Consider the following 12,510-nt stretch of genomic DNA (forward strand, 5'->3'; position numbering starts at 1 on the left):
CCCATCATAGGGAGATTAGGAATACAGGGCCCTGGTGCACACCCTTCTTCCCATAGAGGCACCAGGAATAGGACCCAGGCGTCCTGGTCCTCCCCCTCCCCCCTTATCAACCACAGACAGGGATATTTGCATTCTGATTCTGCTCATGCTGCTTCTCTGAGCGATTTCTATAGCCAAGCCTGGGGGGCGGGGGCAGGAAGGACACCTGCTCCACATGCAGAAGGCACCAAGTTCACTTCCTGGTGGCATCTCTATCCCGCCTCTCTGGTGCCCTGGAGAACTGCTGCCAGTCAGTGTGGACAGTACAGGAGCCTCCTGCCCTACCCAGCCCCTCTTTCTTTCCCCTCCTCTCCCAGGCATCATTTAGGGCCCCTCCCAACCAGTGCTGAGGAGGGAGTCCCCCCCCCCAAAATGCCTAGGCCTTCACACACCCCTTACTTATCACACTCCCAGTAACCTGGAACAGAGCCCAGAAGGGCTCCCATCCTGCAAGCAGAACCCAGGTGTCCGGGTGCTCCTCCCCCCGCTGACACCCCCCCTTACCCTCGGAGAGACGTGTGTACACATGTGACCCCATCTTTCAGCTGCTCAACCAAGGCCTTCCTAAAGCGGCCTGGCATTCCTTGGGGTCAGTGTGTGTGCATGTAGGAGATTGTAAGATCATTGGGGCAGAGTTCCACCCACCCATTCCAAAAATAAACACCACTTCCCTGTGGATCTGAAATGGGGCGTTTGCTCGTTATATAAAATCCGGAGGCCTGAATTGTAAAACCTTCTTCTCCAGCAGGAAATCTCAGCTCTTTCTCTCCCGCCCTGCTTTGGCTAATTAATAGGAGATCCGAGTGTCTTGGTTGCTATTTGTAGTTTCTCAGGAGTTAAAAGTTTCATGCGGGGATGGAGGAGAGATCCCTCGCCAGGTGTGTGTCTGCGTGTGTTGAGACGCATCTTCACCTGGGCACAGGTGCGAGCTTCGCTTACTTGTGGTTGGGGGTTCCAGGGTTGGCCGGTCGCTTGAGCAAAACTAGGCCCCTATAATTTAGGAAGAGAGGAACTTATAGTGGGTCAGAATGTGACTCCGTGTAGCTCCATTGTGTCTGCACTGGTTGGCAGCAGCTCTGCAGGTTTTCAGGCAAGGTTCTCTCCCAGCCGTACCTGAAGATGCTGCTGAGCGGTGGTACGGCTAATATTTAGATCTGATAACACAACTTTTCTGTATAAGTCTGCTGAAAGCAGCAGCTTGCCACAGAAGGAAAATAAATGCAGATCATTGCATCATTACGGCGACAATCAAATGTGGCTAAATTGTTTCAGAATGTAACAATCCTCCAAATAACATTGTTTGATTATGTGTTTGAACCAGGCACACCCTGTCCCACTAGGATACTTCCCCCTAGATTGCAAGCTGAATCAAGCCATTGGGCTACCTAGTGCATTATTGACTGGCAGCAGCAGGGGGAGGGTCTTTGCCAGGTCTACCTGGGAATTGAAATTGGAACCTTCTGCGTGCAAGGCAGGTGCAGTACCAGGAAGCTACAGCTCTTCCTTTAAAACTGAAAACAAGATTCCGGTCCTCATGGTTCTGAATTAAAGGCTGCTTTAAAGTGGAATCCATCTGCAGAGTCAGTCTGTTGGCCACCCGGCTCAGGACTGTTTACTCTGACTGGCAGCTGCTCTCCAGAGTTTTAGGTGGAAGATATTCCCAGCCATACCTGGAAACGGCAGAGATAAAACCTGGGGTGTTCTGTATTCAGGACAGATGCTCTACCATGGAGCTATAGCTTTTGGCCCCAGCTGGTTAATGACTCTGACTATTGATCTACTGGGAGATTGGGATCTACTGGGAGACCTCTGGGTGGTTTGCAACAGATCTGCAAGGATTTCTTACTCCTGCTACGTTAAATGACTTTTCTTCCCATCACCGCCATTAGGCTTCTGAAACGAAGAAAGCTTGATGTAACTAGGAACAGATTTTTGGGGAGATATGGAAGAAGGGCCCTCAGCTCAGTCCTAGTACAGTCGTTCCTCAGGTTACATACGCTTCAGGTTACAGACTCAGCTAAACCAGAAATAGTGCTTCAGGTTAAGAACTTTGCTTCAGGATGAGAACAGAAATCGTGCTCCGGTGGCGCAGTGGCAGCAGGAGGCCCCATTAGCTAAAGTGGTGCTTCAGGTTAAGAACAATTTCAGGTTAAGTACGGACCTCCGGAACGAATTAATTACTTAACCCGAGGTACCACTGTACAGTCATACCTTGGAAGTTGAATGGAATCCGTTCCAGAAGTCCATCCGACTTCCAAAACGTTCGGAAACCAAAGCACGGATTCCGATTGGCTGCAGGAAGCTAATGCAGCCAATCGGAAGCTGTGGAAGCCCTGTCGGACGTTCAGCTTCCAAAATTCGTTTGAAAACCAGAACACTCACTTCTGGGTTTGCGGCGTTCAGGAGCCAAAACGTTCGAGAACTAAGGCTGTTCGAAAACCAAGGTACGACTGTACTCAAAACAAATCTCTCTGCCCCATCGTGGCCCTTCATTCTAACTTGGCTCACTCTCTTGAGCTGTCCATGGACTATAGCCCAATGGTAGAGCATCTGAAGTTCTCGGGTTCAACCCCCTGGCATCTCCATGTAAGGCTGGGGATGTCCCTAGCCTAATATCCTGGAATAGCTGCTGCCGGTCAGTGTGGACAATACTGAGCTAGATGCACCAGTGATCTGGCTCTGTAGGGGATTAGAATGAGGAAGGGGAGAACTGTCACCTTGAGCTGCTTGGAGGGAAATGTGGGATAAAAAAGAGGTAAATAAACATTTAAGCCAGCCCTTTATTCGAGATCATGAGGACTGGTATCTTAGGGGTTGTTTGAAAGCGAAGAATCTTAACTTAGAGCTAGAGCACCTGCTTGGCATGCAGAATGTCCCAGGTTCAACGCCTGGCATCTCCTGGTAGGGCCTGAAACCCTGGAAAGCTGCTGTTGCCAGCCAGTGTAGGCAGTACTGAGTTAGATACACCAATGGTTTGACTCTGTCTGTATAAGGCTGCCTCCTGCGATTACCGACAGTTGAATGTGAGAGCTCAGATCTTTCTTTCCTTTTTTAACAACCCCATTGCACTTGCAGTGTGATAGGAAATGTTCTGTATTTACAGCATTTCGGCACAAATACTGATTCTGGGTCAAGGGATGACTGTGTGAATCGTTCCTTAAAATGGGAAGGGGGGAGGAAGGTCCTCAGCTGCTTACGAGTCCTTCGGTTGTGGGATCTATCCTGACTCGGTGAAAAATGGGCTAGATCGGAGCAGGAGCCAAATCTGAGCCTCCCTATACAGGAGCAGTCTACCTTGGAGTGCCCTGCTTGTGATCTTCCTCCCGCTTGCTTTGTGGGGAAAAGACTGTGGCTCCAGTCCTTTGTGGCACCTACCAGATTGGACTGGGTATGTCCGCCCCTCCGCCTGAAAACCCTGGAGAGGGCTACTGCTGCCAGTCAGGGCAAGCGATACTAAGCTATGCAGGGCAACAATAATAGTGCAGGGAGGTTTCTGTGTTGGACTGGAGGATTCCCTGGCTTGGGTCAGAAGTCCTTATCTTGCAGAATGGCCTGTTGAGGAAGTGAACAATAGAGAAAAACATTAGAGGGGGGGTCTGTTTCCTGCAGACGGTAAAAGCAGGATTTTGCTCCTTGCTCTCCCCTGCTATCATCCTTATGTGTGGGCAAGACACACCCTCCATCCACATCTACCCGCTCTGCAAAAAATAATCTAAATAAGTTGCTTTTAATATTGCCTTTTATTTTATTTATTCTGTATAATATATGCACTGTTTGATTGTAACAGCAACAGCAACCCTCAAAGCAGTTCATAATTAACACAGTAAAACGATCAGGGGAGTGAATTAACCACAATCATTTTAGACTTTGGAAAAGTTAAAAGAACGACGGATCAAAACTCGCATCAGCTTTCTAAGCGTCCGGGTAGGCCTGCCAAACAAAAATGTTTTTAGCAGGAGATGAAAAGGGTTTATAGCTACGGAGGTAGTCAATTGGCAGGGAGTTCCAAAGTCCAGATGCTGCCACCAAAATACTGAGCTCTTGCAAATGTTGCAGCATGCCATGGGACTTTACATACATGCCTAATTTTATTTGTATCACAGCTTTCCACATTTCAAGCCATGCTCAAGACAGCTTGCAACACGAAAAATATACATAACTATAACATAGCAAGCGTAGTCATAAACAATAAACAAAACATCGAAAAATACTCAACCAAATGGAACGGTTTCCACATAAATCACAAGATCTGAAATATAGATACACAAAAGCCAACAGCAAAAACACCCCACCCATTACAACCCTCCCCCAAACAACACCCCAGCCGAAAAGTCTGTTCAGCAGCCTCCGCTTTTGTAGCTGGAGTCAGTCCAAGCTCCGCCCCCCCAGGCCAGGTGGGGAAAGGTGTGCGAGGCAGGGAGCAGGTCTCCCAGGACCCAAGATGGTCCTTAGGGTGGAGGGTGGGCCATGAATAAACAAAGAATGAAGTATCAGCTTCTATTGGGGGGGGGGGGAGGAAATAAGAAATTAAACCAGGGGTCAGCAAACTTTCTGCAAGGGGCTGGTCCACTGTCCCTCAGACCTTGTTTGGGGCCGGACTATGTTTTGGAAAAACAATAATGAACGAATTCCTATGCCCCACAAATAACCCAGAGATGCATTTTAAAGAAAAGCACACATTCTACTCATGTAAAAACAAGCTGATTCCAGGACCGTCCGCGGGCTGGATTGAGAAGGCGATTGGGCCGGATCCAGTCCCAGGGCCTTAGTTTACCTACCCATGAATTAAACTTAAGGTTGCAGAGGCTGGGATGGCCCTAGTGTCCGGAAAGCTTCAAATTTATTTATTATTTCTCAAAATCTTTATACCACTTGGTTGTTAAAAAACCCCGAAACTTCAATGTGGTCTATGAAAAGTATAAAGCAAAAGATAATTATGAGTAAGAACCATTAAAAAAACAAATAAACCAGCAATGAACAAAAAAAACACACCATACCAGCGTTCTAGATATCTGGACTGGCATGTCAAAACAAAAATGTCTTTAGCAGGCACCGAAAAAACTACAGTGAAGGAGCCCATCTGATATCAAGAGGCAGGGAGTTCCAAAGGGCAGGTGCGGCCTCTGATTGCTGGGCATGGCTCTGCTGGAGATTCCCGACGCAGATGGACTAGACCTGATCTTGGGCCTTCCCCTGTTCGTTCCTTCCTATTTCTCTCATTTGTCCTTTCCTTTTGCTTAGAACTCTTTGGGGACGCTTTGAAAATATATTCTTCCGTGGTTTTGCAAGGCCTATCCTGAGGGTGGGTAAAACCGGAGACCCTCCCGGTATGGTGGGACTCCAAATCCCATCAGCCCTAGGAGCCGGCAGTCAGGGATGATGGGAGTTGTATTCCAGCAATATCCAGAGAGCCTCATCTTCCCTTCCCCCCGGCTTATGGGGTGTTTCTCCTCCTTGTTCCCGTGTGGCTGAGAGTAAGCGATTCCTACTGGTCACTGGAGAACCCCAGTTTCTTGTCTTGGATTTTGTGGGGCGATATCGCTCTGAACCCGGGAGAGGGGGGGCTCCTTTCTGATCCACCCAGGAGTGGAGATCTAGCTCCCCTTCCCGGTTTCCTTGGCGGCAGGCGGAAGAGGGATGCCGCTGGCAGAGAAGGCTCTCCTGACGCATGACAAGCCGTTCCTCGGTGCCAGAGGCTCCCGGGGGCACAGAATGCAGACATCTGCCAAGTCAACTCTCTCTTCACTGCCATCTGTGCAGGACGAGCCCACGCACATCCTTCAAGTCTTGCGAATGGGAGGCTGGGAGGAACGGCTGGAGAGGTCCTCGCCGGCGCTGCCGGTTGGTGCTGGGGACCCCGAAATGAGAAGGAGGGGCATGGAAATCCTGGCTGAAACCCCAGAGAGCTGCTGCCAGTCAGTGTAAGCAGTACCAACCTAGAAGGACAACCATTGGTCCAAAACTTACCGAAGCAGTGTGTGATAAAATAAGAATAAAGTGCAAATGATTACAGACTTGGGTCAACAAAAAGTGATAAAGCAATATTTGTGCAGTTGAATAAAAGCATTCCAGTGTGTTGGCAGTGGATGTCATGGAGCAGTGAGTTTGCCTATGGAACTCGCTGCCACAAGCTAGATGGTGAGGAGTCCCTAGGTTAGATGACTTTGAAGAAGATTGGACCCATTACCTACTGAGGCCTGTTAGTCTCTACGGCCGTATAGAGTCTATCACCTGATATACTTGGTCATCTGATTTAGCATGGCCTTTTTCGGTATCCTGTGAGGCTGAGGCTGGCTGGCAGACAGCAAAGTTGATAGGTGACTTGGATGCTGTTCTGGGCTCCTTTGGTAGGAAGGGGTGTAAATTAAATTCATAAATAATAATAATTATTAAAAATGATGCTTCTCCTTACACGGGAACTCACCCATGCCCTATGTGCTGCAGACTCCAGATTCCCAGAGGGGAGGGTACCACTATTTGGGGGGCGATGGGATTCCCTAGGGGAGGTGCTGAGAGGCAGCGGGGCACTGATGCCAATGCCAACCAGACTTTCAAAAGTTGGTTTCCCTGCCTCAAGCTCACCAGTTTTGTTGAATTCATCAACCACAAAAGTTTTAACTTTGAACAAACGTGCGATTAATTGTTTCATTGTGTTACGCTCTTCCTTCGTGGGCCATGCAAACCGCTGTTCCGAATAATGCTTTTTCGTGGGGTAGGGGGGCACTGCGGATGTGTTTATGGAACCGGGGGGGGGGGGGGATGACAGTTCCCTCAAATAAATTGGGAACCACTGAAGCAGAGCCTGCCTTGTTTTGTTAGCCTGGGCTGGAGATTTCTGTCCAGTTCTTTCCATTCTCCGCAGTCCAAACTTCGCAGGTCAGCCATAAACTTCCCCCCAGGCCAGAATAGGAAGGAAATGCCGGGAGGGGCTCTCCATCTGCAAGCCCTGGGCATATCCTGCCTTGAGTAGGGCTGTGGTGTCAGGCTTGTTTTCAAGTTAGGGGCTGGGACTGCCTCCCCCCAAGTCTGTTGACACCTATCTTGCCTTCTACCCTCCCCATGAAATCACTGTTTGGTGGTGGGGAAAGGGACCCAGGAGTCCTGCGGCTCACCCCCTTTCCCAGGCCTCATTTCCTAGCTGGCTTTGGTGGTGGTGGAGGTTTGGCTCTGTTTTAAGTTCCTCCCCTTTGTGGGTCTTAGGAACTCCTTGGCACTTGCCCATCTATGTACCTCAGTATTGTCCACACTGGCTGGCAGCATTACAGGCAGAACTTCTACTTGCTATGCAGGATCTTTTGGGCTGAGCTACAGCTTATCCTCTAAAAATAAAACCAGGTTCTAGTCTTCATGGTTCTGACTGAAGGGTTGGTATAAATAGGGACTTGCTGCCTGCTGCCTGCACTGACTGGCAGCAGTGGCTTCCGGGTTTGAGACAAGGGGTCTTTCCCGGCCTCGGGAAAGGGCATTGCAGAGTTGGAAAAGGGTGACCCAAATGGACCAGGGAGTGGAGTGACTCCCCAGGGAGGAGAATTGGGTCTTTTTCATTTACAGGAAAACTAAGAAGTGGCAAGTGAGGAGTTAATAAAATTATGCAAGGCAAGGAGGGAGGCGGGAGGGAAAAGCTTTTCATTCCCACTCCTAATGCTAGAACTGGTGGACACCCAGGGAGGCTGAAGGCTGGAAGATTCAGGGCAGACCGAAGAAAGAGTTGGACTATGGAACTCCCTGCCACAGGAAGCAATGATGGTCCCAACCTGGATGGCTTTAAAAGAGGACTGGGCAAATTCTTGGAGGAAGAGGATGAGGAGGAGAGGGCTATCGATGGCTGCTAGTCAGGAGGGCTGTGCCCTGGCTCTGTAGTCGAAGGCAGCCTTTCTGGAAAGCTCAGGAGGGGAGAGTTGTTCTCCTGTTTGAATGCTGGTTTGCCATTGTGACATCTGGTTGGCCCCAGTGAGAACAGGAGGCTGGGCTAGAAGGGCCCTCTTTGGCCTGATCCTGCGGGCTCTTCTTCTAAAGGCAGAGCAGGTGCTCTCCCACTGAACTGCAGCCTGCTTGCCCAAGTCATTCATCACCACCGCCTGAGAAACAGTTTTAATCCAAATGCGATTTTGGTTTTAAATGCAGTGTAAAGTAGTCTCTGTAGGAGTATATTGTATTTAATTATGGGGTATTTTTAGGGGGTTAACCAGGCTGGGAGGGATGCGGGTGGCGCTGTGGGTTAAACCACAGAGCCTAGGGCTTGCCGATCAGAAGGTCGGCGGTTCGAATCCCCGCAACAGGGTGAGCTCCCGTTGCTCAGTCCCTGCTCCTGCCCACCTAGCAGTTCGAAAGCATGTCAAAGTGCAAGTAGATAAATAGGTACCGCTCTGGCGGGAAGGTAAACGGCGTTTCCGTGCGCTGCTCTGGTTCTCCAGAAGCGGCTTAGTCATGCTGGCCACATGACCCGGAAGCTGTATGCCGGCTCCCTTGGCCAATAAAGCGAGATGGGCACCGCAACCCCAGAGTCGGCCACGACTGGACCTAATGGTCAGGGGTCCCTTTACCTTTAACCAGGCTGGGATAGCAGGCTTGTTGGTTTTTGAACGTCTGGTGTAAATTTTTTCAATTTTGTTGTTCTGTATGGGACAATGACAATAAAGATTATCGTATCGTACGAGCAACTCATCCTAACAAACGAAACCCTGCGCATTTCAGGGGGTTGGGCAAGATGACCGCTTGGGTCCCTCTCAACCTGACAGTTCTTTGGGAGCCAAATCCAGGTGCGGCAGGAACAGGCAGCAGGCTGGTTACAGCTGATTTGGGTTTTCTTAGGACGGGCCTCTGGGCTCCCAGCTGTCTCCCACGCCCTGTTTCTGGCAGAGATTTGCATCCCACAGGCCTCTCTGAGGCATGATTGAACAAGGCCAGGCGGAAGCTGTGGCCTGCGAGCGATTTGGGAGCCGCCGCTTGGCTCTGAAGCCACCTACCCACACAAAACATGCCCCCCCCTTCGCCCAAAGAAGGAACAGTTGCTGCCAGCTGTGGCCGCCCATCTAAGGGAGCTGGGGAGCTCTGAGGCAAGGGCTGGGTGTTTGTTGTGAACAATGGAAGTGACGCATCCCAGAGTTGGGTGAGGAATAGGAGGCGGGCATGGATCAGTGGCAGAGCAGCCGCTTGGCAGGCCGAAGGTCCCCGGGTAGGACGGGGAAGGGCTCCCTGCCCGAAACTCCGGAGCACTGCTGCCAGTCGGTGTAGACAGTATTGCGCTGGATGGACCCAGAGTCCAACTTGGTAGAAGGCAGCTTCCTACGTTCCTGTTTCAAAACCTTGAGGACTAGCAACTTAGCGGTCAGGCTTTTGGGAACCGCCTGGTTTTAAAGAAAGGGCTCCTAATAGTTCTGTGCTGTTTTTACTTTTAATAGGCTTGCTTTTTTATTGTTTTAGTTTTGTTTATTAAATGTGTATGCCTCCTTACACCTCCAGGTCTCAGGGGAGATACAACATAAAACCACAAAATGAAAACAACCCTATAACTCCCCCCACCAACACATTTTGGTGACTGGGAGCAGCCGCAGAGACCACATAACACCGGTCTTGAAAGACCTACACTGGCTCCCAGTACGTTTCCAAGCACAATTCAAAGTGTTGGTGCTGATCTTTAAAGCCCTAAATGGCCTCGGTCCAGTATACCTGAAGGAGCGTCTCCACCCCCATCGTTCAGCCCGGACACTGAGGTCCAGCGCCGAGGGCCTTCTGGCAGTTCCCTCCCTGTGAGAAGTGAGGTTACAGGGAACCAGGCAGAGGGCCTTCTCGGTAGTGGCGCCTTCCCTGTGGAATGCCCTCGCACCAGATGTCAAAGAGAACAACAACTACCAGGCTTTTAGAAGACATCTAAGGCAGCCTTGTTTCGGGAAGCTTTTAATGTTTGGTGTATTATAGTATTTTAATATTCTTTTGGAAGCCGCCCAAATATTATTATTATTATTATTTTAAAAGGGCATTGCATGTGCATCAGCCCAAGACCTGGTTGAAGAGGAACATTTTTGCCTAGCGCCTAAAGATACATAAAATGATTTTTATATCGTTTTGATTGTGTCAGAGTTGAATTACCTTCCAACGGTTAGCTTTTTAGCTGTTTTGTGTTTTCTCTGAGTTGCTTTGATCTGTTCAAGCCGCCTTGAGCCCTGGTCTGGGGAAAAGGCAGGGTATAAATATATTCAATGCTTTTTTTTCTTACAAAATGTTTAGGGGTACTCTCATTTTCCTACTCATATCGAAATGAGGCCAAACTTAGATTCACCAAATGTTTAGGGGTATGCGTACCCCTGCGTCCCCCCCGAAAAAAGCACTGAATATATTTATAATGGTAATAATTAACAATTATAATCAAATAAATAAATAAAGCAAATGCAATCCCAGGGCTCGACACCCCCCTCTTCAAAGGGGACTTGGTTGGAACCATTACGGGAGGCTGTGGTTCTTTCAGGGGATTTGGAGCGTGGCCTCTTGGCCACGGCAGGGTCAAAGCTGGGTGAGGGAGCTGGCAGGGTTGTGGGCGGTGGGGCTGTCTCTCCCTGTATGCCTCCTTCCCTCCTTGACCTTTCCATCCTGCTTGCTTCTCTGTTCTGGAAAAGGGAATGGAGAAGAAAAGGCCCTCTTGTCAGGGCGACACAGCTCCCCCCTCCCTTGCAGACCCACAGCAGGGAGGTGGCGGTCGAGGAAAGAACCAATTTTTCTTCAGCTGTGTGAAGTACAGGAGGGCACAGGTTTGATCCCTGGCACGTCCTGGCTGAAAGGGCCTCCGTTCATGGGTTACAAAAGAATCAAGGGTCTGAGAAATTGCAGAAATTCCAACCCCTGCAATGCTGGAATATGCAGATGTCCTGTATGGGGATCGAAAGTTGCTGTTATCAGCACCACGCTCTAACCCATGGGTAGGCAAACTAAGGCCCGGGGGCCAGATCCGGCCCAATCGCCTTCTAAATCCGACCCACGGATGGTCCGGGAATCAGTGTGTTTTACATGAGTAGAATGTGTCCTTTTATTTAAAATGCATCTCTGGGTTATTTGTGGGGCATAGGAATTCCTTCAAAAAAAAATTCCAAAATATAGTCCGGCCCCCCACAAGGTCTGAGGGACAGTGGACCGACCCCCCTGCTGAAAAGCTTTGCTGACCTCTGCCCTAACCAGCTGAGCTATCCAGGGAGTGTATCGTAGAATTATACTATTGGGACCCACAGACAGTCGGGGAATCAGCGTGTTTTTACATGAGTAGAATGTGTCCTTTTATTTAAAAAGCATCTCTGGGTTATTTGTGGGGCATAGGAATTCCTTCAAAAAAAAAATCCAAAATATAGTCCGGCCCCCCACAAGGTCTGAGGGACAGTGGACCGACCCCCCTGCTGAAAAGCTTTGCTGACCTCTGCCCTAACCAGCTGAGCTATCCAGGGAGTGTATCGTAGAATTATACTATTGGAAGGGACCCTGAGGGTCATCTTGACCAACCCCCTGGTGAATAGACATTCCTCTGTGGCAACCGTTAACCTAGATTTAAGCTGCCATTTGGTACTTAGCTTATATATCTGAGTTTCTAACACACTGCTCACTTTCAGAAGTGAGGTTACAGGGAACCAGGCAGAAGGCCTTCTCGGTAGTGGCTCCCCGCCCTGTGGAACGCCCTCCCACCAGATGTCAAGGAGATAAACAGCTATACAATGGGACATCGGTTTTCGAGCGTCTCAGAAGCTGAACGTTTCGGAACCTGGACGCCAAAAACCCAGAAGTAATTGCTTCCGTTTTCAAATGTGCCTCACAATTGCTGGCAGCCCTTTGTGCCTCGGTTGTCGAATGTTTTGGAAGTCAAACGGTCTTCCGGAATGGCGGTTCGACTGTACGGCTTTTAGAAGACATCTGAAGGCAGCTGTGTACAGTGATACCACAGGTTAAGAACTTAATTTGTTATGGAGGTCCGTTCTTAACCTGAAACTGTTCTTAACCTGAGACACCACTTTAGCTAATGGGGCCTCCTGCTGTCGCCGCCGCATGATTTCTGTTCTCATTCTGAAGCAAAGTTCTTAACCTGAGGTAATATTTCTGGGTTAGCGGAGTCTGTAACCTGAAGCGTCTGTAACCCAAGGTACCACTGTATAGGGAAGCTGCTAATGTTTGATGTTTTATTGCATTTTTATATCTGTTGGAAAGGGACGCAGGTGGTGCTGTGGTCTAAATCACAGAGCCTAGGGCTTGCTGATCAGAAGGTCGGCGGTTCAAATCCCCGTGACGGGGTGAGCTCCCGTTGCTCGGTCCCTGTTCCTGCCAATCTAGCAGTTCGAAAGTACGTCAGAGTGCGAGTAGATAAATAGGTACCGCTCCGTCGGGAAGGTAAACGGTATTTCCGTGCGCTGCTCTGGTTCGCCAGAAGCGGCTTAGTCATGCTGGCCACATGACCCGGAAGCTGTACACCGGCTCCCTTGGCCAGTAAAGCGAGATGAG

The 12,510-nt window shown here is 49.6% G+C and overlaps 1 protein-coding gene across 5 annotated transcripts in view; it reads left to right on the plus strand.

The window, feature by feature from the left end:
* GIT1 (GIT ArfGAP 1) overlaps nucleotides 1-12,510 on the plus strand; it is a 49,425-nt gene that overhangs the window by 673 nt on the left and 36,242 nt on the right. The gene's annotated exons all lie outside the window — the stretch shown is intronic.

The sequence above is a fragment of the Podarcis muralis genome, chromosome 15 (assembly GCF_964188315.1).
Source record: "Podarcis muralis chromosome 15, rPodMur119.hap1.1, whole genome shotgun sequence".
Taxonomy (NCBI): Eukaryota; Metazoa; Chordata; class Lepidosauria; order Squamata; family Lacertidae; genus Podarcis; species Podarcis muralis.